A 25,521-nucleotide genomic window follows, 5' to 3' on the forward strand; every position below is an offset into this window, starting at 1 on the left:
GGATTTTATTTTTGGTGTTAAGAGGAATCATTACCATATAAAACTAGCGTGGAACTCGGTGGAACTCGAAGCAATTTTAAGATTGAAAATCTAGTATTTTGTTCACAAATATCACTTTTTTTAGACACTTTATTAGTTTCTTAGTTTCTTTGATGCAATTAACTTGCAGAATTTGAGAATTAGAAATAATTAGATGATTTACCCGGTTTTCCGTTTCAAATTTATCAATAGAATCTGTACATCATTATATAAATGATATCTGTACCAACACGTGAAAGTAGTTTCAGCTTTCAAAGGCAGGCCAATTTTTGCTCTATTTAACGAAAAAAACACTTTTGAGATAATCATTTTTCGTTGGATTACAAACTCAATTTGAGTAAAGGATCTTTGACCATTTAGTTCCGCTAGAATGGTGTTCTGTACCAGTGTGCAGTGAGCCGAGATAGACAAAGTCTTCGACTATCTCCAGCTCGTCGCCGTCGATCGTAACCTTGTTATTACTGGACAAGCGGGTTCGGTCGGTCTCGGATCCGCAGACTAGCATGTACTTCGTCTTGGACGTATTAATCATCAACCCAATCCTTCCTGCTTCGCGTTTTATTTTGCGGTAGATCTCCTCCATCGCCGCAGATGATCTGCTGACTATATCAATGTCATCTGATCTGTTGAAAATCGTGCCCCGCATTTCGCCAATCGCTCGTCGAAAAACACCTTCTAGCGCCACGTTGAACATCATGCAGGATAGACCATCACCTTGTCGAAGCCCTCTGCGCGATTCGAATGAACTCGACAATTCACCCGAAATCTGCACACAGCACTGCGTTCCATCAATCGTCGCCTTGATCAGTCTGATCAGCTTCCCGGAAAAGCCGTTCTCGTCCATGATTTTCCATGGTGTGCGTATGTTCTGTGATATGATTTGAGTTAATAGGTGGGTAAAACTTCCTGAAGAAAGCTATAAATATGAAAAACAAAATCAATAGGTTGAACAATATTCCATTTAAAATTCAATTTGCTAAAAGCTTTTAAAATTAATTTGTGATAGATGATAAGAACCAATTAAAGATATGAAAGCTTTTGATACATGTAAAAAGAGGCCAGACTTTGAGTAAGGACAAGGCTGTTCTCTTGGAGCAAGACATCCACCACTTTTCTTCATCATTCCTCAAGTGCATCTCGTTATCGTCATCATCATTCCCAGACTCAGCTGAAAGTAGTTGGTAGGAACCTACCTACCTTCCTAATGCTTTTCTTATTTTATTTCTGCTCGGTTTGAGATTCCCATCGCTCGAGAACCGGGAAGCAAACTGAGACCAGAAAAAGGCTTCATTAATAACGAAGATTTATGTTCCGACGATAGAAAGAAGATACTGTGTGGAGTGCAAGCTTTCCACTTAAATCGACCATCCGTTGCTTCAGGTGAAGGTAAGGAATGGAAAGACCTTTTGGCTCAAGGCACTTGACTGTGGAGAGCCCTTTTCTGTGAGCTGTTCGTGGAAAAAGGAAATTGTCGTATTATTTATCGAGTGGCGATTGAAAAAGGACTTCAACTGTCGGTACATCTATGTGTAGGATTCTGATGGATTAGAGGATTGAGGAGCTTTGGATCTACCACTGAATAAGCAATGGGATGTAAAGGCATTGGAATTGTATATTTTGTTTTTCGAACGAAATACTTGCGAAATTATACACTCCGGTGAGTTTCCGTCAAAAGGAATTTGTACATTAAACAGGAAACGTTTCAGCGCTTGGAAAGATCAGCTTAACAAAGCCCTACCTACTTCCGAAAATCTTCAAGATTGAACAAATAGCGAGTTGATTTTGCTAGAAAGCGTGGAATCTCGACCGGCAAAATTACACGAGGGTGATGTATTTTCTTCATGTCACCCTGAAGGTGTTCTGCCGCAAATTTTCGCAACATGGGCAGAAAACTCTCACAAATGGTTGCCACATTGAATAATTCATGCCATTTTCCGAGTAATTTTGTCTGTACTGTCTATGATGCGATCTTTGGGTTGACAAATTAATGTCATTCAACTGTTGCTTGTCCGAATGTTCAATTGGTATCTTCTAGGAAAATGTAAAAAAAAGGATAGTAAAAGACGACTTATTATGGCTGATCTAGGAAACAACCTCAACATGCTAGAAAAAAGTTCAATCACCCTAGGGTGAAAGTGCCCTGCATTCCATCCGAAGCAAATGCCAAGAAAACTTTCCCAAAACTTGCTCGCGAAACAATGATGTCGTTCAGCGAAATTCCAAATCGTCGCTTGACTTAATGCAATTATGAAATGAGAACTTTTCGGTAGGAGGCAGGACCATTACTCAGCAGCAGCAGCAGCAAGTTCAAGTTTCTTCCCGTTGTAAGAAGGATGAACGAGTGAGAGGAGCTTTTACCCTAAGCAAATATGAAAGGCAAGTGCTAAAATGAAAAAGCCCCTAGCGAAATGTGCCAAAGGCGATGATTTTGGGTTTTCCATTTCCTACCTGTCTGTATCCCATACGCGTATGTTGCGTTGTCGTGAAGGAAATGTGCTGAGACGTTTACGCTTCCACCTTTTTCAAGCCCATTCGCCTTTCCCGGAAAAGGATTCTTTGTATTCTGCGTTTTTTGGGAGTCCGTATGTGGGTAGGTAAATGTGTTTGCCGAAATCAGCGTTTTGCAGAAAGTTATTCACATTCAGAAGTAGGTACATCAACCGAGTGCCGACTTTTCGTGCTAGCCGAAAATAAACTGAGTGATGTTTGTTCAATCGTTACGTTGCGTGAATTCTTTCACTAGTAAAGCATGGATCACTACAAATCCGGACGCGTTAAAATGGGTCTATCTCGGGGCTATGTGAACGAAAAAAAAAGTTTTATAATCAAAATGTAGGGTTTTATTACACTTCAAAGGAAAAATAATAAAAAAAAAATATTTCGATATTTTTTTGATAAAATTTGGAACTTTTCGTCTAGAACCACCCATCAAAGTTTGGACACCCTATTCACTGACCTCAGCGGCCATTTTGCTCCACAATCTCTTCATCTCTGTTGCTTCCCGAGTCGTCCTACCATTCTCTTCATCTTCTGCTTGACAATTGCCCAAAATTTTTCGATAGGGCAGAATTGAGGGCAGTTGAGTGGGTTGATGTCCTTTTCAACAAAATCTACCTGTTGGCCGAATACCACTGCGCACTGTAGTACCTCCTAGCTGTAGTGGCAGTATGCCAAATCTGGCGAAAACTTTTCTGGTCTTTTGTGAGATCTATTGTACGAAAAAAAAAAACATTTTTAAGGCACTCCTCCTTGTAAATTTCGGAGTCCATGGTCTTGTTTTTCACAAAAACCGGGGTTTTTCGTCCGCAGCTGCAAATACCTTGCCAGATCAAACACTTTCGTGCCAACTTATCGGCAAAAACGAATTTGAACTTGGCGGGAACATCACCCCGACCAGTGCAGTGCACCACTGCAGTGGCTTTATAAAATTTTTGGCTAAGAAGCTGCCCAAAATCCATATTCGCGTACGTGTCGTCATCCATGAGAATGCATCCGTCGTACTTCGTTGGAATCCTGTTGTATAACTTTCGGGCATGTCCTTTGGCTACTAAATTCTGCTTCAATGTCCGGTTTGGTTGCTTACTGGCCCGATAGGATCGTATTCCTTCGCGGAGACTAATCCTTCTGACGGTGTACCGGTCGACGTTGAATTTCTTTGCGATTTCGTAGTCCGACTACCCTGTGTTTGCCTTGATCGTTCTCAACACCTTCAAATGCAGTTTCTGATTCTTAAGTCCACTATAACGCTTGGTATGAACCCGCCGATCGATAGTATGCATCTCACGGAAACGTTTGAGAACGCTGCACACGGTTGATTTGAGCATTTTTAACTACGTCGGTTTTTGACGTGAGTGTCCAACATTTATTTTCGTCTCGCGGCTTCCATCATGTGTAACTTTTTTGAAACAAAACTAATCGTAATGAAATTTTCAGCACTGATAAAGGAAACATTTCCGAACAAAGTACTGTCAAAACATTCCAGATCCAACAACTAGGAGCGCAATGGTATAATAAACAGTGCGTCCAGATTCATGGTGATCCATACTTTAAGTTCTTTAGTTTGTGTTCAGTCCGACAAGCGGACTGAGAATAGACGCGAGAGTACCGCACCGAGAGAGCAAGACGGCTGCTCTCACTGAACGCGAGATGGAAAGTTCTAGACGGTTCCATCGGGCGCAAGCACGTGCTTGTGTGCTTGCTCGTCAGCCTATTTAAGGGCGCATTCTTCGATGCGCCTCGAGTCAGTCGTTATCAAACCGTCAGACCATCGAGATGGGACGGTAGTGTAAATAGTGTAAATAGTAGTAATTAAACTAGAAATAAGTGAAGAGAAGTATAATAGAAGCAAAGTAAAGAAAGAGTGTCTTGTTTCTTCTGGTGCTTCGCTCGACGCCTTGCTCCCGGGTCCAGCTGCCACAATCGGCTCTTTTCAGAGCTCTCTCATCCAGAAAGAGTTTTGAATCTCGGTCAACCAGGCGATCGAGATCCCCCCGAGCCTTGGCCGCCAGGCAGCGTCATGAGGACCTGCCTCCACTGATGGGACAACCATGTGTGGTTGTCTCTTGAGGTCCAATCCCACGAGGGGAGCGGACCATCGGTGGTAGTTTTCCCTAGCGCTCACATTGTCCCGGCCTTGGCCCCCAGGCAGACAGTCTGCGGACCTGCCTCCACTGTTTGGCAACCACCAGGGGTTGTCAAAGCCCAATCCCAGAAGGGGAAAGGGCAAGCAGTGGTAGTTTTGCCAAGCGCCGCACCCATAGTCCACCAATGGCTTTTCATGGCCACAACAGTTTGGAAATAGAAGCATTTCGTACAACCAGGAGGTAAATTTTACTTGAACACTTTGTTTTTTTAAAAAAAAAAATGAAAAATTTAAAAGCGAATTCATCCCAAAATGTACCAAAAACAGGGAACTTCTCATACCATTTCAACGACGGTTAGTAGCAGATGCACTTGGAACCTGTTTTTGGAGAGATTTTTCGCTTTTTAAAATATTGTTCATGAAAGTTTAGCTACAAAATTATATAGAAATTTGTTTGTTCAAACTAGCTAAATTCAAAGTTGAGAATAAAGATAAGAATTTTTATATTAAATTGAAAATTAAAAAAATATAAAGAAAACCAAAAATTTCAATACATTTCTTAACTAAATTTAAGTTGAATTTAATGTGAATTCAACAATGAGTTGTTGAAACGGATTCTGAATTTTTATTGTGAAATTCATAAACTATACGACGTTTTTTCAATCAAGAAAAAGGGTGACTCTTAAATGACAAAAAAATGTTGCAGCCTTTTTTATTATAAATTTATTGTTAATTTAATGTTTATTTTGAGTTTCAATTTATGATAATTATTCCTACCATTGAGAATTTAATGCAAATGTTTAGGAATAAATTTTGGATTAAAACGGCTTCTAAAGGCTCGCAAATGAACTCCCTTCCTGATGAAATCAAAGCGTTTTAAAGCAAACAGTTTGATTTTTATTTGAGTTCAATTTTTTTCCTTAGTGAATATATTTTTTGTGGTGTAGTTTTTGTTGTATTTTGGGGTAAATTTTTTATATTTGAAAAAATAGGGTCATTTTCCAAAAGTAAGCCAGTCTAGGACAAAAGGTAAGAAACCTTAAGTTGTAAACAAAACAAAAAGAAAGACGAAGGTGAAGAATAAATAGTTGTAGCGTGCGTTGTGCAATTTAGGCGGTTAAAAAGTAGATTTCCCGGTGCAAAGATCGATTTATTCCCTATATTTGAGCCGTAGTGCTAAAGCGTTATATCGTCTATAGGAAACCTGTAAGTGTCAAACTCATTTGCTCGAGAACGATTGTTAAAATTGTATTTCTTAAACGATAGGTCATCGAAACAGAAATTTAACCTGCGAGGATTGTTCAACCATTGAAAGAAGCTCCTAGAGTACACAAAAATAGTCGGATCATAAGTAAATAACGATTAATAACCGTTTCAATAGTCTTACCTTCAATATTCGTTGGTTAAGGTTCCGATCTACATTATTTACGACCGAAAGATCTGCTAATTTGATTCCGGTGTAACGGCGTGATTGTCCGTGCGAAGAAACTTAATGTAAGTCCACAAAATCGTTTTCTTTAAGATAGTATAGCTAATAATTAAATGATTCCTTTTAGCTTTAAGCTGCTAAACAAAAAAGCTGCTCTGAAGATTTGTTTAATTGTCCGAACAATGGGTTTGAGTAGTAATTTTGATATGCTCTCCTGATCGGGGAGGAATTGGAAAAGTTATGAGTTCGTGTTTCTCATCATTTATCGACATTTTTTTGTATTCAATTCCAATAAGAATTTTTGTTGATGAATCCTATCTGGCTAAGTCGGGTAAGACGGACACAGCGAGTAAAACGGACACTTTCAATATTTCGAAAATTACAATGTTTGGCATTTGTTCCAAATGAATAATGAATGCCTAATGAATGGAATATGTTTTTCTAAGTATATCAACACTCTAGACTAGAGACCCTTTGTTGATTTACAACAAGCAAGTATTCATAAAAGTAAACAAAACGATCAAAATCTTTGAGGATTCATCATGTGATGTAATTTTCCCTACTCGGAAAGAAGTTCATAACTCGCAACATTTGAAAACCTCGACCGTTTTCAAAGGTGGAGTGTTTATTTAGCTTCTCTTTAACCCTATGGAGGGTTAAACGGACACATAAGTATCTTCAGGTATTTCAAATTTTTCATCGGTTTGATCCTCCATATGCTTTCAAGAGACCTTGGTAATTGTCGGTCGAAAAGCTCTCACAATATCAAACAGGCCATAAAAACTGTAAAAACAGGATCTCCGGTGAAGAAAGCGCCTGTAAAATACTCTATTCCGAAACCGGATTTCTAACTTAGGGTGTCCGTCTTACCCGACTTTCTCTACGGTAAATGTTCATGTGAATCTTTCGGATTCACAAGACTTGAAATCCTGTATCAAAGCTTTAGGTTGGAATTGCAATTTCTTTTAATTTGTTTTGCATTGACACAAAGTTTTCTGCAATATATGCTCTGCAATATATGCTGTTTAGCTAAATTTACTTAGGGTTACTTAGCTAAATTTGTAAACCGGATTAGTATGCTTGATGACTAAAAAATTATGGAACGACATCAGCATATAGGGGAGAATGAGGATACTTGATCCCTGGGGATACTTGATTCCTTAGCTATTTCTCGAAACTGGAATGTCTTACAAAGATCAAATGTTCTAGAAAAATGTGCCAAAATGAGCAAAATAACAATGCTTGTAATTTAAAAAATTTTAACAAAATAATAGTTTGAATAATTGAACTTCGTTTGAAAAATTTCACAAAATGTACCTTGAAGATCTTTTTTCATCACTTTAAAATGTTCCTTACATGGGAAAATTATGAAAAAAAATATTTGTTCCAATGTATCAATCGTTCGAGCGTAAAATCAACTTCATAATGCCATATTTTCAAAGCAATGGAAAACTCTCAACTTTTTTCAGAAAAAGCTTTCTAAAATGTTGATTATGGGTACGATTGATCCCCTCGCGTTGGGTACAATTGATCCCCCTTCCAAACGGCATATTCTTCTTCTGAATTGATCGTTATGATTGCTGATTACGAAATTACTAATATTTATCCAAAATCTAATATTTATCAAACAATTGTCTGAAGAAAAGAACAAAAATAATTAATTTTCTCTTAATTATAGAAAATAGCGCCTTTAAGTATGCAATGTTATTAGCGTTGAGACAAAGTTATATAATTTTCTTCTTATGTCTGCTATATATTGTTAAATGAGAACAAACATGACCAAAATAGTCAATTAACATTCTATCTTGGGGTTTTGTTTGATTTTTATACAAGGATAAGGGCTTCCTGAATAAAAGATCAAGTCTCCTTAAAAAGGGGATCAAGTCTCCCCTAACTTCAGATAAATCGCAATTTTTTTACTCCCACGAAAATGCTTCTAGTTCATCAACGGGTTTAAGTTTCGTTCTAATTTTTGGAGCATAGAAACTTGAAGTTACAAGCTGTAAGAAAATGTCAAAGACGGCGAGTTGCTAAATTTCTCCAAAAAGATATGGTGAAAATAAGAAAAGGGGATCAAGTATCCCCACTCTCCCCTATCATTCTTGTTAAATTTCTGGCCAAATGTAGTTTTGAATATCTTTGAGTTTTCTAGGCACAGAATTCATATAGGAAAATCAGACTTTCAATTAATATTAAAAATGAGTTGGTAGTTTTATTCATTTAGTTCAATTGCGATGGAGTTGTTTTGAGTTTTGATCGAAAACTTGGTTGAAAATGTCCTTTCCTTCGCACAACTGGATCATTTAAACGTCCCCTGAGTAATTTTAAAATAAATAAATTTTCAAATTTCTTCCCAAAGAAACAATTTCATCTAACATTTTTAAAAGTGAATCTTAATAGTGATATGCTGAAGTGCGCTTGCTTTTAAATTACAGCTACCTTCTTGTACTGTAAATGAAGAACGTTTTAACAATTCTGTTGAGGTTTTTTTGTTGTGAAAACTGATATATTATGTAGATATGTATGATATAATAAGAAGAAAGTTTTTTTTAAATAAGAAGATTCTGAGAGGAAATTTTTAAAGATTTATGTCAGCAGAATAGTCATTTCTAAAAATTTTGCTTGTTTGGTGGTACAAATATATGTTAAGAATAAAAAAACAAGTTAGAATGTCAAGAAAAAATGTTAGTTACGGTTCGAAAATGTAGTCCTGCAAGTTTACAAAACTCTAAAAAATATTTGATCTAATCGTGTGAAATAGTTAAGTTACACTGCAACAAATTAAAAGATAACAGTAGTTCTTCAGAGCATTGCAACGTAGGTTTTCCTTACAATAAAATATCTATCTATCTATTTGCGATTTTTTTTCCTTTTCAAAGCTAATAATTTGATAACGACCGAATACCTTAGGAAATTTAGGGAATTATGGATATAACATAACCTAGGATTTTTTTTGCAAACTGTGGGAGTTAACGAAAACACTTTTAAATAAAAAGATCCATGCGCTTGTCAAAAGTAGGGTACTTCTGTCCATAATGCCCTTGCGGGGTAAAATGCCAGCGACTATATTTTGACTAATTTTGGAGATTTGCGAAGTTTTTAGTGGATTATTTTTACACAAATGTGTTCTCAAAACCAATACCTTGTAATCAAAAAGAAATGATTACCAGATATTCATTTAAACACGAATAACAATCAAATTAAATTTTGTGGTGGCTATCCATCACTCAAGTTGTAAAAAGTGATCAAATGAAATAGGCTTTTACACCAAGATGACTGCCTAAACATCTTCACCATTCATTTTATTAATTGTTTAAATTATATATTTTAATTATCAATTGATGAAAAACTTTGGTCAATTGTTGTTTTATGGTAAACTGAAGGTTATAAAATTTCAAATATCCGATCAAAATGCCCCCATCATTTTATGGACAAATCGCCCTCCCCTCAAGGTGCTGTTCGGTAAGATGTAAACAAAACCACGTGTTTTATTCTAAATTTTGGAGTGCAGTTTTCCATGAATACAGACCAATTATCGAAATGATATATCGATCTTCTTCTTTGCTTAGTCCTAAATTATCATTAGGATGCATGATAATTATAACTTTCGATCGAATTTGAGTAAAAAACGTGCACGGAAAGTCGAATCGGTTCACTAAATTTGTCGCCAAAAGCAGCAGAAAAATTAGGTTGAAACTGACACAGTTCAAAATAAAGTCAAGAATTTTCAAAAATTTTCATTTTTTCACTGGGAAATGTTTACAAACCACTTGTTTTTGACTGTAGATAAACTTTGTTTATTTCAGGAAATGCGGATAAAATAAAAAAACAACCGTTCTGGAGGAATTCCAAAACTAAAAGAGGAATTTTATTTCTTATTCATTTTCCATTTAAACTTTTCCCGCTAATTTGAACAATATAAATTGAAACAATGAAAACAAACAATTTGGCATCATTATAGCAGTGATTGGAGATCTCAGCTTGATAGTCTAATTTCAGGCGTTTAGGTATGATGTCAGGGTGACCAATAGTGATGAGATCGATCAAACTTAAAAAAAAAATATTTTTTCCAATTTTTTCCGAATCAAATGACAGAATTAAATTATTTTCACTGTGAATATTGTGTTGTTTTTGAGTCGTTTTGATCCAATGTTATGGAGCATCATCTGCCTACACTGGGGCGTTTAACATCCAGTGATTTCAAAGGTAAGCGTTTGTAAAAAAATCGATTTTTTCATAGTTTTTACCATTAAAAGTTATATTATTGACAGAATATGAGTAGAAGATAGAAATACGAAGCACATGTTGCAATGTATTCGGGTGTACAGCTCAAGTATTCCGCATATTCGGTCATTTCCCTAAGCAGGTGCATATTCCCCCGAAATACCCTATTTCCATATCTTATCCTTTTTCCCACACTACAAAACGATGTTTTTGCCAGGATGCAGAGGTGACTGTAGTTATTTTTTTTAAATATATTTCAATCATAAATTTTAGAATACTTTTTCTCGATTATAGAAACACATCTTTTGTTGGCAACAAACGACTTAAATCTGCTCCTTTATTTCCAAAGCCTCCTGTGACTATCAAGAACATAGTTTTGCTGTCTACTTTCTATCTCCTTTCCACTCGCTAACGGTTTCAGTAAGCACCGTTATTATTTCTTGCTATCTCTTTGCCACGTTAACTGTACTTTTTCATTACAATACATGTAAGTTACGTTTGACTGTACCTATTAAGGTAACAAACCTATTTTGGACCGCTTTGGGAAGTGGCTATGCTATTTTCTGAAATAAAAATGTTCATGTTAAAATTTTGGAGTGTTTTATCCGTTCATCACGAATATCAAGACATATTCTATCGAAACATATTGTCGTTTGTTGCAATTTAACAAGGTTTTTGCCTAAAAACGTGTTTCTTCGATTATTACTCTGGTTGGTATTATTATGGACCACCAGTAGACTGCCCCATATTTGTATGGGAAATTCAAAATCTGTGAAATGTTATGCGCTGCAGGCTAAAATTGGTCATAGGCCTAGAGCAAGATCTCATGCTAAATTTGGACCAGATCGGATCACGGAAAGGGGTCGCTCAACGAGCCTGAAGTTTGTATGGGATTTTGAGACATTTTGTTCGGGAGAAACATGAAAAACTAGTATTTGATGAATAACTTTGGATTCCTTCGGCCGATTTCTTTTAAAAACGGGATTTCTTAAAGCCCAAATTATGACAAATATTTCATCCGAAGACTGCAAATCGATTCGAGTTAATATAAAAAAGTTATTCGGTTTCTAAAATGGGCTAACTTTTTTAAGGGTGGTATTCACCATTGTTAATCAGTCGGGACGTCCGAAAATTTTGACGCAGCATTAAGCGTGATGAACACCTTCCTTAAAAAAGTTAGCCCATTTTTGAAGCCTTATAACTTTTTTATATTAACTCGAATCGATTTGCAGTCTTCGGATGAAATATTTGTCACAATTTGGGCTTTAAGAAAACCCATTTTCAAAAGAAATCGGCCTAAGGAAACCAAAGCTATTCATGAAATACTGGTTTTTCATGTTTCTCCCGAACAAAATGTCTCAAAATTCCATACAAACTTTAGGCTCGTTGAGCGACCCCTTCCCTTGATCCGATCTGGCCCAAATTTGGCATGAGATCTTGCATTAGGCCTAGGATCAATTTTAGCCTGCAGCACATAACTTTTTCGAAAGTCAGGTCATTTGGGGCACTCTAACCACCAGTTTTCTATTTTGGACCACCATCTGGACTTATTTTGGACCACCCTTAAACTATTTAAATAAGTTTTTTTTCCACTGCAATCTCGACGAAATTTTTTCTGTAATGTTAAATACTGACCAGTTTGTTTATCTTTAGGATTAATTTCAAAACAACTTTTGTTGTAGAAAAAAAACTATCGTTAGAGTAAATTTTCCGAAAGTTTTTTTTTTTCAAAAATTGTATAACCACAGGGGCTGAAAAACTAGATTTTTAGTACTTTTCGTTTGCAATTTTAACCCCTTTCAAAAATTGTTTTCCTTAGTTTTAAAGCGTATTAAGGCTATCTCATAAGTCATAGCTATAGTTCGATATATTTTTTGTCACAGTTATTCTACTACTAACTGAGATATTTCATTTGATAAAAAAAATAAAACTCGTTACATATTTGATAATTTTTAGTCGTTTTTTCCCTCTTCTATTCTGGTCCAAAATAAGTCTGAAGGGTTCCAAAATAAGTCCCTAAGGAATAAAGTAGGACCTATTTTCGACATGGGTCCAATTGCTATTAAAACAAGTTTTTTTGGGTCTTCGAGCTTGCAAACCAGTTTTCAGGTGTTTTATCATAGCTGTGAACATGTTTGAAGTTGTTAAATCCATCACAGTTATGCAGAAAACTTCTTGAAAGTAGACTCCAGTAATGGCACGTCCTCCTAAAATGGGCTTGATTCGGCCCAACTGTGAAAGATCAACACTTCATTCATTTTCAATTTTCTCTCCCTTATCAGCTCATTTAAATTGAATATTAGACATGATTAGAATCATAAAAAGTAGCTTTAACTACATTTGTTCAAAATTTTATATGATAAACGTGATTTATGAAAGAAATGTTGGAAAAAAGCTTCAAGGCGGTCCAAAATATGTACCCGGTTCAAATTAGGTCCGTTACCCTATTCATTCTTTTGATGTATCCTAATTCAAACTTTGCTCACTTTTTTTAGTTTTCTTTAGATTTCTTTCTGATCATATACTCTTTGATATTTTTTCAACCAACCAACATATTTTCCTTCTGCATTTTTATGTTATTTACTAGTGTTCTCTACAGTGACCTCGGTCTTAAAGCCCAATTTTAAATCTTTCATCCCCTTCTCTATTTCTATCTATTGACTACTAGGACGTGGCCAGCGCCGTTATTGATGTTTGAGAGAGCATCAGTTTTGTACAGTTTTTGCAGGTCTGGAAAAGAGTGGAATAAGCATTTTTACGAGAAAAACTTATTACTTTAATAAGTTTTTCTCGCAAAAATGCTGTTTCGCTCTAATCAACATCTGTAGAAATATGGCAATAGATATCATCTGATATATTTCTCCACTTCGAAGAAATTAGCTGGCCTAGTCTTAAAAAAATGAAATAAAATAAGTTTTCAATTTAACATCAGGAATGGAATACCTACATTTCTTATCGAAAGCAATTCTAGAAATAGTTTGAACTTCACCGTTCCCCACAAAATTGATGGCTTGATTCAGAAACTATTTTCATTCAAATGTTGCTGCTGCTCCATCGATTTGTCTTCGAGGTGAAAGCACTACGAATCGCTTTCACCTAGTCTATTGATGCTTTCCCGGCTGACTCGGTGCGTATTATAAAATCGGAATAATTTATCGAATTTCAATTTGCAAAACGAATCTATAATGGAGTAAACTCGTTTGGTAGTCTTTGCATTACAAGGGAAGCTTTCTTCGGGATTTCGATCGACGGACGAGAAGCTGCACGGTTGCAGCGAAGACCAATAAATTATGTCCAAAGAATAAGATTTATTTCTTCGTTCGACCTGTTGGCTGTGTATTTTCAAATCTGCTGAGTGTCACTGTGTATTGGAATCGTTCTTTCCGGAGTGGAACTTTCTTCAACGCTCCAGCAAATAAATCAATTTGGGTTGATCTGTTTTCGATGAATTCAGAGCATTTAGGGTTGTCTTGTTTGAATGTTGCATTGTTTCAATTTGTTTGATTTGTTAATATTAATGCAATTTGCCCCTGTTTACATTATGGTTTGATTGAGAATTGGGTTACACGTGGAGATTGTAGAATCAAGGTTTGCATGAGTTTTTATCAATAAATCGGTGGCTGTACATGTCAGAAGGTGTTTTGTACACATTCATACATATGTAAATATTTTTAAATTGAATACATAAATGGCATACCTCCAGAAAAGTAAAACGTCAATCTATCATTATCTAAATAAAACCTTGTGTCAAATTGACAAAAATTATCAAAAATGACAAAAATGACAAAAATGACAAAAATGACAAAAATGACAAAAATGACAAAAATGACAAAAATGACAAAAATGACAAAAATGACAAAAATGACAAAAATGACAAAAATGACAAAAATGACAAAAATGACAAAAATGACAAAAATGACAAAAATGACAAAAATGACAAAAATGACAAAAATGACAAAAATGACAAAAATGACAAAAATGACAAAAATGACAAAAATGACAAAAATGACAAAAATGACAAAAATGACAAAAATGACAAAAATGACAAAAATGACAAAAATGACAAAAATGACAAAAATGACAAAAATGACAAAAATTACAAAAATTACAAAAATTACATAAATTACAAAAATTACAAAAATCGAAAAAAATACAAAAATGAAAAAAAACTAAAAAATTACAAAACTTTATAAAAATTACAAAAATGACAAAAATAAAATTAAAACAATTACAAAAAATTAATTTATTTACATTATGGTTTGATTGAGAATTGGGTTACACGTGGAGATTGTAGAATCAAGGTTTGCATGAGTTTTTATCAATAAATCGGTGGCTGTACATGTCAGAAGGTGTTTTGTACACATTCATACATATGTAAATATTTTTAAATTGAATACATAAATGGCATACCTCCAGAAAAGTAAAACGTCAATCTATCATTATCTAAATAAAACCTTGTGTCAAATTGACAAAAATTATCAAAAATGACAAAAATGACAAAAATGACAAAAATGACAAAAATGACAAAAATGACAAAAATGACAAAAATGACAAAAATGACAAAAATGACAAAAATGACAAAAATGACAAAAATGACAAAAATGACAAAAATGACAAAAATGACAAAAATGACAAAAATGACAAAAATGACAAAAATGACTAAAATGACAAAAATGACAAAAATGACAAAAATGACAAAAATGACAAAAATGACAAAAATGACAAAAATGACAAAAATGACAAAAATGACAAAAATTACAAAAATTACAAAAATTACAAAAATTACATAAATTACAAAAATTACAAAAATCGAAAAAAATACAAAAATGAAAAAAAACTAAAAAATTACAAAACTTTATAAAAATTACAAAAATGACAAAAATAAAATTAAAACAATTACAAAAAATTAATTAAAAAAATTACAAAAAAAAATCAAAAATTTCAAAACCTGCAAAAATTTAAGAAATAATAAAAATTGAAAATAATTACTTAAATTACAAAAAATTTTGATTTACTGCGTTCGGAATTCTTTGATCATAGTTTATTAATCTATTAGTTTTATTCCTCTATCACTTATTTGTTTTTTTTGATATTTGTATCCAAATATAATTTGCAAACTGTAAAACGGCTACAATCCACTGTCAAGTGTATTTAATCTGTTTTTTTCTCTTTGCCAAAATGAGTTAATGAATGAAAATAAAAAAAACCAAGAACTGCTTCCAAAACTTTCCAGGAAATTAAATCATTCACAAGAGTAATATTAAAAGCCCAACCAGGCTAAGTAATTTCAGCGGAAACTTTCTTCTCCGCGGCCATTGTCAACATCAGCATTCACTAAAACACTCTCCTCCATATGGTCGCGGGGAAATTGCTCACCGAGATGTTATTAGAACTACCAAATGTGCCGTTTTATTTGCCCCTCAAGAATCATTAAAATCAGGAACAGTCATTAAATTATCCCTGTTTGGATTCATGTGTACAAAATCCGGATTTGGTAACGGGAGAGTTTTGTGTACCCAGCCAAAGACAGAAATCCAACGGTCGTTCTTATATGTATCGGGAATTTGTGTCTAGGAAACATAAAATTTCTGAGCTTTTGAATTGATTCATCTGTGTAAGTAGTTTAGGTTCGAATCCATATATTAAACAATTTTAAATTCAGAAAATAATTAAGTTCTAATAATTTTTGAAAAAAAAAATGGAATAAGCAATCCACCAACTCTTGGAACAAAATTATTTCCGACTAATGAAAGTGTATCCTTCTGACAAACTTTCGGCGAAAGTGCTTGATTATGCTGCGAATTCGAATTGCCCAAACCGGGTTGTCCGATTCCTCCAAAAAGGGGTGTCGAAAATAACTTTCTGAGCTTTGGCAAACAAACCGAAGGACGGAAGGACGTGACTACGACTTTAGCCCTCTGCCAAGGATTACGAGGCGAGGACGACGATGATGATGATGGTGGTGCGCAGCAACAACAACACGGAATAAAGTTTACGAGCTGCTTCGCGATTATGTCTCGTTAGTTCCGATTTTAATGACTTACAAGAGAGTTCCGCTCCCGGTTACTGCAGAGCAGCATCGTGTAGCAATTTGTTTGACATTTTTCGCCGTAACGTTCGGTGCGTTGAAGTATTTCGAACGTAACTGGGGCGCAAAACAGGATTTTATACTTTGCATTGCAATTTGGTCGCACTTCAAACTGGGGTAACTGGGGGGATAATGCGAATCAAAAGCGGTAATAGCTTTACTGCATATTTCCACAAAATTATGAAGAAAACTACAGAAGGAAGACTTGAAAGATAATTGCGAAAAAATACCCGTAAAGATCCCGAACCTTATCCCGAATACCATCGCTTACAATGAACAATGATTCCGGGTTCAGATGCCGGACGCTGACTTCAAATGCTGGCCACGAATTTTAATGTAGAATCTGACCATGATCTAGGGTATTGTATCCTCTACCATACTTCTCGATTCTGATCCTGATTCTGGATCCATATCTTGACTCATGAATCCTGATTCTGGATTCTCATTTAAGATTCTGATCCAGAGTCCACATGCAGGATTTCATTCCTGCTCCTGTACCATAATCAATATCCTGATATTGGATTCTGGTCTTGACCTGATCCTGAATCGTGATTCCGGGTCTTGATCCAAGTTATGATCATGATACCTATTTGATTTCGGATTCCGATCCCACATCCTTATGCTGATCCCTGAGAAAAAACCTGAACTTGGACTCTGATCTTAACTTCGATCCCTATAAGGTTCCCAATCTTCATCTAGGATTACGATCGATCACTCTTAAGATTGTTATTCATGATCATGATTCAAGATATTGATCCTGATTCTGATCATAAACTCCGATCCTGATCCATGACTCGGATTCTGATCCGTTTCCTGATCTTGGATCATGACATAAGCTCCTGGATTTTTATTCTGGTCCTGATTCTGTTACCTCATTTTGATCCTGATCATTATCCCAGTTTCTGAGCTCAGATCTTGTAAATTTCTTGATCTTGGTTTCCGGATTAGAGATTTTCATCTTGGACTTTGATCTTAATTCTTTATTCTGATCCTGGGTCCTGAGCATTATCTAGGATTTTGGATCCTAATCGTTATCCATGATTTTGACCTCGATCTGGGTTCTGAACCCCCATCCGAAAACTGAACAAATTAAAATCTCTGATTGACCCCGGAGGGATGATCTGATCCTTTCCTGATACTCTAACATTAGACGGGGAAGTGCTATACTTCGAATCCCTAGTGAAATATTTAGGCATTTTACTAGATTCAAAGATATCATGGAATCCGCAGATAGACCATGTAATAGCCAATGCTACAACAGCTCTATGGGTCTGCCTCAAATAAGTAGGGAAAAAATGGAACTTTAAATAACAGCAACCCTAGCTATAACTGGCACCTCAAGCGAGGCTCTTAATGCTCTACAAAATATCCTGCCACTACATCAATTTATTGAGTTAGAGTTGTTAGAGGCAGAACGAAGTGCCTTGAGACTCTCCGAAAACAAGACTCTTTTTGAGGGGAATCTTACAGGAAACCTAAAAATCCTGAAGATATTTAAAATCAACTCACTTAAAGGGTGATACGGTCTAAATTTGGTCAGGGGAAAACGCGTGTAAATCGTAGAAATCGTTTATAAAAAATCAAATTTAATTTCTTTTTCAAGTTTAATTAGTATAAAACTCAAGAAAAATATTCAGATAGGCTTCCGCTTTTCCAAATCTGAATTGCCGGGCCTTACGCTTAACCCCTGCCATCAGTTTTGTACAGCCACCTTGTCCATCTTCTTCGCCGCAGAAAGCCAGTTTGCCTTGAACTGCTGCTCGTCCTTAGCAGTTTTTTTGGTCTTCTTTAGGTTTCGCTTGACAATAGCTCAGCATATCTCAATTGGGCGGAGCTCTGGCGTGTTGGAAGGGTTCTTGTCCTTGGGAACCACCTGCACGTTGTTGGCGGCGTACCACTTCATGGCTTTTTCACCGTAATGGCAAGATGCCAAATCCGGCCAAAACAGCACGGAACAACCGTGTTTCTTCAGGAAAGGCAGCAGACGTATATTCAAACACTCTTTCACGAAAATTTCTTGGTTGACAGTTCCGGAAGCTATGAAAATGCTGATTTTCATCAAGCCACAGGTACAGATGGCTTGCCAAACCAGATATTTCTTCGCGAACTTTGACAGTTTCATGTACCTACCTACCTTAGGGTCCAGCGCCGATTGACCGGCGCATAGGGCTGAGATAAAAGATCTCCACTGCTGGCAATCCAGAGCCAGCGTCTTCACTTGCTGCCAGCCAAGGTTCTGGCCGCCACGAGCTTTTGGGCCTGCCTCTTCTTCGATGCCCATCTGGATTCCAGTCAAGCGCCTCTGCAAATCTCGTTTTCATCTCTTCGCAGCGTGTGCCCAATCCATCTCCACTTACGTTTCTGAATCTCGAATTCAAGCGCCTTTTGATGACACCGGCGATGAAGTTCAACGTTTGAGATCCAGTTGCCAGGCCACCAAGCGCGGATGATGTTCCGCAGGCAGTGATTCACAAAAACTTGCAGTTTTCGCGTCGTCACCGCATATGTGCACCAAGTTTCACACCCGTACAGCAATACGGATTTGACGTTTGAGTTGAAGATTCGGATCTTAGCTCGTAGAGATATCTGGCGTGACCGCCAGATATTTCGGAGACTCGCAAACGCAAATCGGGCCTTTCTGATCCGGGTTTCGATGTCCTTCTTGGTACCACTATCAGGCGTAATCTGGCTACCTAGATACTGGAAGCACTCCACTGTCTCAACCTGTTGTCCAGCTACCACAAAATTGGAGCGATTTTCCGTATTGATTTCCATCGACTTGGTCTTTACGACATTGATTTTGAGACCTGCTGCCTTGGAGCTTTCGGTGAGGTCGTCGAGTTTGCTCTGCATGTCTTGTTGTGTTTGGGTGAGCATAACAATATCGTCTGCCAGGTCAAGGTAACTGAACGGCTCCATGGTTGAAGGATTCCACGGCAATCCTCGGTTTGGTCTACAGTCAATCGACCCAGTCAAGATCTCATCCATTACGATGAGAAAAAGCAGCGATGACAAAATACATCCTTGTCTCACTCCAGCAGTTACCGGGATTGGACAGTTTCATGTGCTTGAAAATATCTGCTACCTTTCCCCTTCCTTTTGCCGTATAAAACTCCTATCCCGGAAGCTGCTTGTAGTCGGCTTTGACGTAGGTTTCGTCGTCCATTACCACGCAGTCAAACTTCGTCAGCATCGTCGTGTACAGCTTCCGGGATCACGCTTTGGCCGTCGTATTTTGTTTATCATCGCGATTTGGAGTCACTACCTTCTTGTAAGCCGATAGTCCGGCTCGTTTTTGGCTCGATGCACGGTTGTAGACGATACACCCAGCTTATTTGCGGCATCTCGGAGAGACAGGTTAGGGTTTCGCTTGAAACTACCGGCAACTCTCTTTGTCGTTTCCGCGGCTTCCGGTTTTCGATTTCCCCCCGATTCAGACTTCCTGGCTGTCGACAAACGTTCCCCAAACACTTTAATTACGTTTCTAACGGTTGATTTGGCAACTTTTAGCGATTTTGCCAGCTTCGCGTGCGAGTAGTCCGGATTTTCGCGATACGCGAGCAGAATTGTGATATGCTGCTTTTCTTCCTTGGACGGCATTTTGACAACTGAAGAGTGAATTCCAAAATCAAAATAGGAGCAACATTCAACACACACACACCTTCAAAATGAGGGATGTTCAGGTTTTTTAAATGCAAAATTGAAGGAAATATGTCAAGTTGATATTGACCAAATTTTGACCGTATCACCCTTTACACTCTTCTAAATTTGAAGTTGACTGCATACAAAATTACAACTATTCCCATAAGTAAGGGCAGTTTGGAATGGCGTAACTAAATTCACTTTATCTTCAACAATTCTCATTGACAAATCTTGAAATTTGGTCCAAGTATAAATGTTTGATATCATATGTGGCCAAGTTGGCCAAGAAATGGCAGCTTGTCAAAGTTGGAAGAAAATGCGCAGCTTCACGCGATTTCATTCTTTTTTGAACGCAACTGTATATTCAAAAAACCCAGATATTTTTAGTCATAAGTCATTAGTAGCCAACTTGTTGGAGACTGTGTTACTTTCATGATAATCATAAATTGTAGTTTAAGATTCTTGTAGAAATGATAATTGAAAATTTACTCAAATTCAGTTTTTGATCATTTCATTAAATTTTAAGATAAAGTCAGGAGATATATATTTCTGGATTATTTGAAGGGACCTCGTGGTATTAACCCAACCGAAATGTAATCTTATTGAAATAAACAAAATATGAAAACTGGGAAAAAGAAATATATAAGAAAAAAAGAGATAGCCATGATTGATGTATTATTTATTTATTTACATAGTATTCCGTCTCACGACATAACTTGACGAACATAATTCCTAAAATTCACTCGGTTCATAGCAACCGTTCTCCAATTTCTTGGGCACCCCACGTTCGCCAGATCACGCTCCACTTGGTTTAACCACCTCGCTCGTTGCGCCCCCGCTCGTCTTGTTCCTACCGGATTCGTAGCGAACATCTGTTTTGCAGGACAGTCGTCCGGCATTCTCGCAACATGTCCCGCCCAGCGTATCCGACCAGCCTTAACCACCTTCTGGATACTGGGTTCGCCGTAGAGTCGCGCGAGCTCGTGGTTCATCCTTCGCCTCCACACTCCGTTCTCCTGTACGTCGCCAAAGATGGTTCTTAACACTCGTCGCTCGAATACTCCGAGTGTACGCAGGTCCTCCTCGAGCAATATCCATGTCTCGTGCCCGTAGAGAACAACCGGTCTAATGAGCGTCGTATACAGGTTACACTTCGTGCGAGGGCTAAGTCTTCTCGACCGCAGTTTCTTGTGGAGTCCATAGTAGGCACGACTTCCGCTGATAATTCGCCTCCGGATCTCACGACTGGTGTCATTGTCTGCGGTCACTAGTGAGCCGAGATAGACAAAGTCTTCGACTATCTCCAGCTCGTCGCCGTCGATCGTAACCTTGTTATTACTGGACAAGCGGGTTCGGTCGGTCTCGGATCCGCAGACCAGCATGTACTTCGTCTTGGACGTATTAATCATCAACCCAATCCTTCCTGCTTCGCGTTTCAGTTTGCGGTAGATCTCCCCCACCGCCGCAGATGATCTGCCGACCATATCAATGTCAGCAGATAAGGCAAAGCAGATAAGTTGACTGGATCTGTTGAAAATCGTGACCCGCATTTTGCCCACCGCTCGTCGAATAACACCTTCTAGCGCCACGTTGAACATCATGCAGGGTAGACCATCACCTTGTCGAAGCCCCCTGCGTGATTCGAATGAACTCGACAGTTCACCCGAAATCCGCACACAGCACTGCGTTCCATCCATCGTCGCCATGATCAGTCTGATCAGCTTCCCGGAAAAGCCGTTCTCGTCCATGATTTTCCATAGCTCGTTACGGTCGATCGTGTCGTATGCGGCTTTGAAGTCGATGAATAGATGGTGCGTAGGGACCTGGTGTTCACGGCATTTTTGGAGGATTTGCCGTAATGTGAATATCTGGTCCGTCGTAGACCGTCCTTCCATGAAGCCGGCCTGATGACTTCCCACGAATCTGTTTGCTTGTGGCGTTAGGCGGCGGAGTAGGATTCGGAACAACACTTTGTAGGCGGCATTGAGGACAGTGATCGCTCGGTAGTTCTCACAGTCCAATTTGTTGCCCTTCTTGTAGATGGGACATATTACCCCCTCCTTCCACTCCTCCGGTAGCTGTTCTATGTCCCAGATCCGGACTATCAACCGGTGTAGGCAATCGGCCAACCTGTCCGGGCTCATTTTGATGAGTTCAACTGCGATGCCATCCTTCCAAGCCGACTTGTTTCTATTCAGCTGGCGAATGGCTTCCTTAACTTCACTCATCTTAGGGAGTGGCTCCTCTTCGTCGTTGGCTACGCCGGCGATGTACCTTCCCCCACCGTCTTGATCTCCCGCATGTGCGCCGTTCAGGTGTTCATCGGCTTCAACCTTTTGATCACCTCACGATTGTCCGTCAGGATACCCCCGTCCTTATCCCGGCACATTTCGGCTTGCGGCACGAAGCCTTTGCGGGATGCGTTAAGTTTCTGATAGAACTTTCGCGTTTCTTGGGAACAATGCAGCTGCTCCAGCTCCTCGAGCTCCTCCTCCTCCTGCAGGCGGCGCTTTTTCTCCTGGAAAAGTCGGACTCGCTGCCACTTCCGCTGTCGGTGATTTTTCACAATTCGACGGGTGCCTCTTTGAAATACTGCCGCCCGCGCGGCATTCTCTTCGTCCATCACCCTCCCACACTCCTCGTCGAACCAGTCGTTCCGTCGAGAGCGCTCCACATAACCGATGATGTTCTCCGCAGCACTGTTGATGGCTGTCTTGATGGAATCCCAACAGTCCTCGAGAGGGGCTTCGTCAAGCTCGCCCTCTGCCGGCAGCGCTGCTTCGACCGATTGCGCGTAGTCTGCCGCGCCCTCAGGTTGCTTCAGTCGCGTGATATTTAACCGAGGCGGGCGCCGGTTTCGCGTGTTGTTTACTACGGAGAGTTTTGGGCGCATCTTCACCATCACCAGATAATGGTCCGACTCGATGTTGGCGCCCCGACAGGATCTGACGTCGATGATGTCCGAGAAGTGCCGGCTGTCGATCGAAACGTGGTCGATCTGTGATTGAGTTTGGTACGGTGATCTCCAGGTGTACTTGTGTGGGAGGCGGTGCTGAAAAAAGGTACTACGTACGGCCATTCGTTTGGAGGCGGCGAAATCTATCAGTCTGAGGCCGTTTTCGTTGGTCAGCTGGTGCGCGCTGAACCTTCCAATTGTCGGTTTGAATTCCTCCTCCTGGCCGACCTGAGCATTAAAGTCCCCGATGACGATCTTGATATCATGTTTTGGGCAACGGTCGTATTCACGCTCCAGCTGCGCGTAAAATTCGTCTTTGTCGTCACCGGTACTTCCGAGGTGAGGGCTGTGCACGTTGATGATGCTGATGTTGAAAAACCGGCCCTTGATTCTCAACCGGCACATTCGTGAGTTGATCGGCCACCACCCGATCACGCGCTTTTGCATCTTTCCCATCACTATAAAAGTTGTTCCAAGCTCGTGTGTGTTGCCGCAGCTCTGGTAGATGGCACGACCATCTGGGTACGTTCGTACCGTGGAGCCCTTCCAACACAGGAGGCAGCGCTACGATTTCCAATTTGCGGCTCTTCAATTCGTTGGAGAGCACGTGGGTACTGCCCACAAAATTTAGAGATCGTCAGTTCCATGTTCCTAGTTTCCAATCGCTAGTCCCTTTTCGTCGCGTGGGTCTTTGCCGATTTCCATCCGAAATTTGTTGTTCGTTGTTCGTTGCTTATGTTTTTTGTAGTCACGGGCTTGCAAGGCCCGCAGCTAACCCCACTATCTCGCAGGAGGACCGTCGTGATGTTGCATTATTGATGTAATGTTGACAAACCACACCGACAAACGAAGGTTGTATAAAAACATTGTTTTAAATGTGGGTGTATTTTTGTTTGTGTACTGTTTGGGAATCTATTGGCTACTCAAAGGCGCTTAACGCAGTTTATTATACAGGCAGATAAGCTTCGTAGGATAAAGTTTGGATAGGTGTTGAAAAATTTAAGTCTAGGGCATTTTGTATTGGAAAGCATGGATGTGGTCAACAAACCATAGTATACTCTGTATAGGAAGCATGATCGACTTTTGATCACACAGCAGGCCAGTTGGATTGTGTACTGTGAATATACAACCCAGCTGATCTGCTGTGTTTAGGAATGTGTGATCAAAAGACGATCATGCTTCCTATACAGAGTATACTATAGTCTGTTGAACTGCAAAGGCGTATCACCACACTTACATGGTTTCCAATGCAAAATGCCCTAGACTTACAATTTTCAACACATATCCAAACTTTATCCTACGAAGCTCATCTGCCTATCCACTTGTTCTTCATTCCTTTACAAATTCTTCTACCTAGCACTTAATCTTGCCCCATGTGTCAATTAACATACTTAAATTAATAAAAAAAATCTTTGTAGCATTCGTGGCTTTATATCAACGTTGCAGTTAACTCACAGTCATTGAAAAACTACCTAATCCGTTACAACTGTGTTCGATGTTTACCCTTGGGCTCAAACTCACGTATATCGGCTCAGGAAGCAACTGACTTGCCAACTAAACTATATCACAAGCTTTTATGAGAAAATGGTTATGAATTTAATATTTGCTTTAACTTTGGAGCTTCTAAATTCTTTTTTTTTTTTTGAAAATCCATTAGCCCTACAATGCATTGCCTTAACCATGCAGTTTTTTTTATTCGCATGGATTGAAGAACACATAATGTTAACTGTATAACACGGATTCATGAAATTTTCTTAAATTTCTAGAAATTTTCAACATGTTTTGTAAGTCAACACGTTGCGTACAAAATACGGGATGTCTCGTTTGTCGCTTGTACTACATACGGAAGCCTTATTCAAATGTTATTAATTTAATAATGAAACTATAATCCACAAAATTAAACACAACATTTCCAGTAACTTAAAACTACTAAATTATAAGCCATAAAATGCATAATATCGGTATTTTTCGGTTTTGATTTTTCCACGGTCCTTAATGTGTAAACAAATATTGTACCAGCCAGAATGTGAAATTTACGTTGGGCTTCCAAGTGTTAATAAAGAAAAAGATAACTGAATGTTATTTGGTGGGATAGATTTAACACTTTATACTTTTATTTCAGAACTTTCCTGTCAATGAATGCGTGTATGTTTTATATAAAAAAAAAAGAAAAAAAGTGACGTTGATTTGATGACCGGGCGCTTAGAACAGAACCATAGTAGATTCCTCACTTGCACAGTTTTTTTTCCGCACACTAAATTGCACACAGCGTTCGAAATTACGTAACAGGTGCCAAATTTTGGAATTTGTGCACATCATAGCGCGCACATATTTGCAAACAGATTGTTTCCCCGGTGGAGTTTCGGGCTTTCGCTCGTTGATGCAGATCTTCATTTCAAAGAAAATTTACATGTTCCACCTTGTTTCACACAAATTCTCCCGAGAGTCAAAACTCTGAAAGGCTTGTTTTTCGTCGTCCTGGTCCTCGTCCTCGTGCTCTGGTTTCCGTTGTTGTTGTTATTTTGCTGAAGGAAAATATTTTATGTAAAACAACTGTATAT

The sequence above is a fragment of the Uranotaenia lowii genome, chromosome 2 (genome assembly GCF_029784155.1).
Source record: "Uranotaenia lowii strain MFRU-FL chromosome 2, ASM2978415v1, whole genome shotgun sequence".
Classification (NCBI taxonomy): domain Eukaryota; kingdom Metazoa; phylum Arthropoda; class Insecta; order Diptera; family Culicidae; genus Uranotaenia; species Uranotaenia lowii.